Source organism: Equus quagga, chromosome 19 (genome assembly GCF_021613505.1).
Source record: "Equus quagga isolate Etosha38 chromosome 19, UCLA_HA_Equagga_1.0, whole genome shotgun sequence".
Taxonomy (NCBI): Eukaryota; Metazoa; Chordata; class Mammalia; order Perissodactyla; family Equidae; genus Equus; species Equus quagga.
This window is the reverse complement of record NC_060285.1, coordinates 7618358-7624490: the sequence shown is the minus strand read 5'-3', so window position 1 is coordinate 7624490 and position 6133 is coordinate 7618358. Positions and strand designations below refer to the sequence as shown.

Below are 6133 nucleotides of genomic sequence, written 5' to 3'. Positions count from 1 at the left end.
CTATTCTTCAGGGTCCAAAAGAAATGAGACATCAATCCATGAAAATGCGTGAATGAAGTTTAAATTCCTATCACCAGGTGACAGGAGGCAATCTGGAAAGGCTACATACTGTATGATTCCACCTATATGACCTTCTAGAAAAGGCAGAACTATGGAGACAGAAAACAGATCAGAAGTTGCCTTGGGCTGGGGGAAGGAACAGGCGGAACATAGCTGATGTTTAGACAGTGAAACTTCTCTGTAGGATCCTATATTGGTGGAAATATGTCCGTATACATTTGTCCAAACTCATAGAATGTACAACAGCAAGAGTGAGCCCCAGTGTAAGCTATGGACTCTGGGTGACAATGATGTGGGAATGTGGGTTCCTGCCTGCCCTCTACACCTGCTCAAAGGGTTTCCCCTCTTTGCGTCAGACCCACCCCTACCAACCTCCCAAATGCCCTGACCTACCCCACCTCCAGGTCCACACAATGACCCCCCTTCCTGCTGTGGACTGGTCCCATCCCCGTGCCCTGTCACTGCTCACATGGTTCCACCCACGTTGGGTACAGGACGGATCCTCACTGGCACCCACACTCCTCCTGCCCCAGCCTTGGTACAGACTCCTTCCTCTATGCCTTGTGCCCACTATTCGCTAGCCATTCTCCCTGCCTCACAGTTGACACCCGCGCAGGTTAGGCCAGGTAGCATCTCAGGTCACTACGGGCCCAGCCCTGGCAAGAATGAGTCTGAGGAAGGCCTTGCTTTGGGTTCCACCCTCAGCCCACGTGTGGGAACCAAAGAGCAGTGGGCAAGTCCTTACTACCGTACGCTAGTGCATGGGCACAGCCACCAGCCCGTTGAGCACAACCACGGGCATCCAGGGCAGCTGCAGACTGAACACGTTCCCGAAGTGGCGTGGGAGCTGCAGGCCAAGGGTCCAGGGCATTGGTCAAGCCTGGCCCCCACCAGGCTGCCGGCCACAGTCTCCTGACGCTAGCACTGGGGGACTCCTCTGCCTCCAGAAGCGTGGGAGCGCAGTGACTGTAACTGCCCTTGTTTTCCTGCGGGTCACGTCTTCTGCGGTCAGAGGACCTCACATTGGGTCAGACCACCCAGCTATAACTTTGCAAGTTACCAAAAGTGTCAGTGGGCCAAGTTAGCCTCCCATTTTACAGATCAAGAAACTGAGGTTCAGAGAGGTGAGCAGTGAGGCCCAAGGTCTCACAGCAGCAAAAGATTTGAACCTGGTCACTGTCCCCTCTCAACCTCTATTTTCTGACTTCAGTGGGGCTCATGACCAGCCTCCTCTCCCCCAATGTCAGGCCCTTTCCTCCTGATGTCCTCAGAAGGGACTCAGGCTCACAGAAGTGAAGCTCTGTCCCACTGCATCCCGAACCCTCTGCCAAGGCCCACCCCCTCCAGGCCTTTGCCCTCTCTGACCTTTGATGGGAAATTCAAACTGTCCCCCAGGCCCTGCCCAGCTGCCCTCCCCCAGGAGGCCTCTCACACCTGCCTCCTCCTTTCCACCGGCTCCTTGTCCAGCCTGTGGCTTCACCACCACCCACTGTCAGCTTCTAGGTGGCGTCCCCAGGACCCCTGTGCCCACCTCCCACCTTCCTCACCCGAGTAAAGCTGCGAAGCGAGTCCTGGAGGTCCACCTGCAGCAGGTTGCCCAGCCCAGGCAGGGGCATGGGGCCTGGGGGGTAGCGGGGGGCCCAGCGTTGACGCCGGTGCATCAGGTCCACCAGGAGCAGGAAGATGGCCACGGCCACGGCCAGGGGCCCCAGTGTCTCCCCGGTCAGCAGCCCCATGGCTGCCTCAGTGCACACTGCGCTCGTCTGGACACACTGGGGCCCCTCACCACACCAGGCACCAGGACCAGGCCAGACAGGACACTGTCACCAACCCTGAGGGCTCGACCAGCCTGGGCCCTCTTTAAAAAGGGAGCTGACGCCAGCCCTTGCGCACTGCCCTGAAGCAGCACGTTGGGATGACTCTCCTGCCCCAGTACACAGTTGTATATTCTAGTTGTGAGTGTCATTAAGTTTTGTGAGCATATTGAATTAGGTGACATGCAGTCTTCGTCCAGCAACGCCAATGTGAGGGACAGTTTCCATCGACTGCCTTTCTCTTGTGTATGGGCCATATTTCTTGTTCTGTTGCATGTCTTGTAGTTTCTTATTGAAAAATGGACATTTCAAATAAGATACTGTGGCAACTCCGGAAGCAGATTCTCAGTGCTCCTCAGGGTTTGTGTTGTCCTTGTGTCTTGTAGATGTTTCTTTGCTGAGTGACTTTTCTGAACTAATTCTATGAAGTCCCTAGTCCTTGTTGTATGTGGCCACTGAAGTCTCTACTCAATTAGCTTGCTGGTCAGCTAATGATGGGTTAGAGATTTCCTTAAATGTCTGGAGCCAGTAACTCTCCCAGTCTTTGCTGCACAGAGGTGCTCCCTGTGTGGGTTGGGATGTAATTTCAACACTCAGCCGGGCACTGGATTAACAGTTTACAACTTTCCCTCTGCCTTTACTTCCTGTTTGCACAGAACCTCAAAGTCAGTCAGAGGAGAGAGCTAGGGGCCCTGTGAGGTCTTTCCTGAGCCTGCACACAGTCGCACACGTGCATGGCCTCTTAGATCCCAGGAATGTGACAGAGCTCTTCAAAGCCCCTGTGGACACCACACAATCCAGCTTCTCCTTGTAAACTTTGTGGTCAGTGTCTCATTTGCTCCAGCTGTTAACCTTTGCCTCAGGCAGCGTGCATTTTCAACAGTGGCCTCTGATTACTTCCAACAAACTCTCCTGAGGAAAAGGCTGCTTGCCCTAGGGCAGCTCTCAGGGCAAATGCAGACATGCCAGCATGTGAGGTCCACCAGGGAACCTCCCAGCCAGCTAAAATAATGACAATTCTTTGGGAATGAGGCTTTGAAAATGCGGGATGCCCTGTGCTCCCTCAGGAGGCCTCCCCGGGAGTGTGGGTGGTTCTTTTCAGGGCCACTGCTGAGCTGGAAAGTGGTGGATAGGACCAGGGAAGTGGAAATGCCACAGAGATTGCTGTTCATTCTGAGATTCAGCCATTTGTCATCCAAAAAAAAAAAAGGCTCCTGAGTAGTCACGAGCTTTTGGTTAATTTCCAGACTTCTGAAAAAGTGTTGGATCATTTTGCCAGTTTTTCATTGCTCTTCAGGAGTGGCCAATTTTCAGAGCTCTGCCATTTTTGCTGATATCACTGAACTCCTGAGGGGTGTTTATGAGACCTTCGATGTCTTAAAATGTGTCCACTCATACTGGAGTAACAGTCAGCTGGCTATAGTATTCTAGATGGGAAATAAATATCGTGTAGAATTTTAAAGACTTTTTTCATTGGCTTCTACCTCAAGGGTTGGTGTTGAGAAGACTGAGGCCTCTGGAATTCCTGAAACTGAGATGTCTGTATTCTTTACAACTCCACAAGTCTTTAGGTTCTTGTTATTGTCCTCCTGCAAAGGCAAGAGAGACCGCCCGCTCAAAGATTGATTTGGATGTTGACTGATCACACCAGGAGGGTATAAAGCTTTACTACTTGCATCATTGAGGCCTCAGGGCAGAGCAGGACCGGCCTGTCAGGCAGGACCAAAATGGCTTGAAAGAGCCAGAACAGGAGACTGGCCTGGATATTTAATGTGGTTTGGTGACAGGCTGCGGTGAGGCCTCACTTGTAGGGTAGTGGCTTGCTTGTATGGATCTCTAGTAGAAAGCAGAGAGCACCAGGGGTGTTTTATCAACTGGTCCAGATGTGAGGGACAGGGGACGACACAGAGGTGATGCTGAATGGTGTCAGAAGTCAAATATCAAAAAAAGGAATCACATCCCTCAGAGTGGAGAAGAAGCCAGACAGGCAGATGCCCTGACTTCCCGGATGAGCCTCCCCTGCCTCCTGCTTCCTTCCTGCTTGGCAGAAACTTGAGGCCACTTCCCTTGGACTGGGGGAATTCCTAGCCTTTTATCAATGCTGACCTGATCCCCTGCCATCAGGGACCCCTGGCCCTGGGGAAAGGTCCTCCCTGCAAGGGACCCACCGGGCCTGCCTGCTGTGCTTTTCAGAAGCCTCTGAGGTCGAGAGCTAGGAGGAAAGGCCCGTGGGTAGGGTCCTCCAGCTCCTGAGGAACGTGTGGCTGGGCTGGTTCCCAGCCTCTGACATCCCCAAGACTGAGAACCACGAATGATGAAGTATCAATAAATCCACAGAGTTGCTGCTTCTGCAGACTCATCTGCCTCCTCTCGGGGGCCTCATGTCTTCACAAACCCAGTGTGATCCTGTCCACACTCCCTGTCCTGACAAGCTGCAGAAACGCCTCCTGCTGCCACCAAGCCCTGACACAACAGTGGACACTCTGGAGAGGCTGAAGAGGCCCCGCTGGCTTTCTGACTCAGTGCCAAGGGACACATCAAGTTCCCTGAGAGCTGGGAGCTCCCTGTCATGAGGGCGCCTGGAAGACGCTGGTGGACCCCTGCCAGAAATGCTGTTGGGTGGGGTCCTCTGGCAACAGAGGCCTGGAGGGGCTGCTTCAGCCCTGTCGGTGGTCCCCAAGCTGTTACCTAAATGCACCGGGGGGTCTACCCAAGACTCAGGTAAGCAGACAGTCATTAGAAACCCATGGGCACTGCACATGTGCTCGGTCCAGAGCCAGTCAATTGTGTGGGTGGAGACAGGTGGAGGATGGCAGTCCCCGCCCTTGGCCAGGGCTCCAGGATAGCAAGGTCATGGCTCCAGAGTCAGAGCAGGAAGACAGGACCCAGCAGCCATCTGGTGGACCATCTCTTTGGCTGAAGGGGAAACAGAGGCCCAGGGCAGAGTGTTGTGGCAGAGCAAGGACGAGAGCCAAGGTGCCCCCCTCCAAGATCCTCATGCGACATCTCTTCCCCTGGTCATCCCATTGTCACATGGGTCCAAGGTTGACAACTGTCCCCTGGGCATGCCTGCAGTCCACAGGGCTCATTCTCTGCCCCTGACCAAGCCTCCTGAGATCCTGCCCTGACCCAGCCACTCAGAGGATGGAGCCATGGGTTGCTGTCCAGACGAGTGTCCTCCTCCAGCTCCAGCCTGTCTGGGAGGCAGCCCTACTGGACAGGGGCCTGGAGACGAGCATCCCCAAGGGGCTGGGAAAAGGGGACCATCCTATCTTGAGGTGAATGAGAGGGTCAAGGAGGTGCACACCTCTGGACTGCCATCTGGATTCCCAAGGAGGGCTCTGGAAGCTGAAGAACTGAGCCTGGGTGTTAACCTAACACATCCCTTCCCGTCCACCCCTGAGCTCCCCAGCTATTGGGGTGTTGTAGATGAAGTGGGCAGCAGACTTGATGGTATTGGCTGAGCTGCTGGCCCGTGGTGGGGTGGGTGGAGTTGGGCCTGGTACATGGGCATCCAGGCTGAGTGAGTCCTTTGCAGTAAAGGGTAAAGTCAGCAGGTTTGGAGGGCTCCAATCCTGTGCCCTGTAAAGCAGTGACTGGCCCTTGATCAGCTCCTCGGAGATGACCTTTATGCTCTGGGAAATGCTGCTGGATAACCACATCTTTGTTGTCGTGGAACCTCAGGCCACAGCGGATCATTCATGGTGTCAATGTGACATGTGGTGGGGACCTTACAGCTCCCTGTATGACTTTGGCCTCTGGAGGGGCTGGAGACTGAGTTACTCCTGTCAGCTACACAGGCGCTCCACGCCTGTGACACCAACTCCAATAAAATCTCTGGATGCCAAGGCTGTGCTTCCCTGACTGACAATATTCTGTGCTTGTGTCACTCATTGTTGCTGGGGAATTAAGCACTGTCCCTATATCTCCCTTGGAAGAGGACACTGTAACCCTGAGCCAGGCTCTCCCATCTGTCTGTCTGTGTATCCTCTGTGTCTTTTACCCTTGCTGATTTAATCTGTATCTTTTCACTGTAAGACCCCATAGCTGCTACAGATGGAAAACCCGTGTCTCCCCTAAATTCATAGGGTGAAACCTAATCCCCAGTTTGATGGTATTGGTTAGGGGAGCCTCTGAGAGCTAATTCGATCATGAAGATGCAGCCCTCATGAATGGGATTGGTGTACCTATGAAAGAGAACCCAGAGAGATCCCTTGACCCTTCCACTAGGTGAGGACACAGTGAAAAGGTGACCATCT

At 53.8% G+C, this 6133-nt stretch overlaps 1 pseudogene; it reads right to left on the bottom strand.

The window, feature by feature from the left end:
- Positions 1–1871, bottom strand: part of LOC124230535 (cytochrome P450 2D14-like) — a 55476-nt pseudogene extending 53605 nt beyond the window's left edge.
- Positions 1872–6133: the final 4262 nt, after the last annotated feature.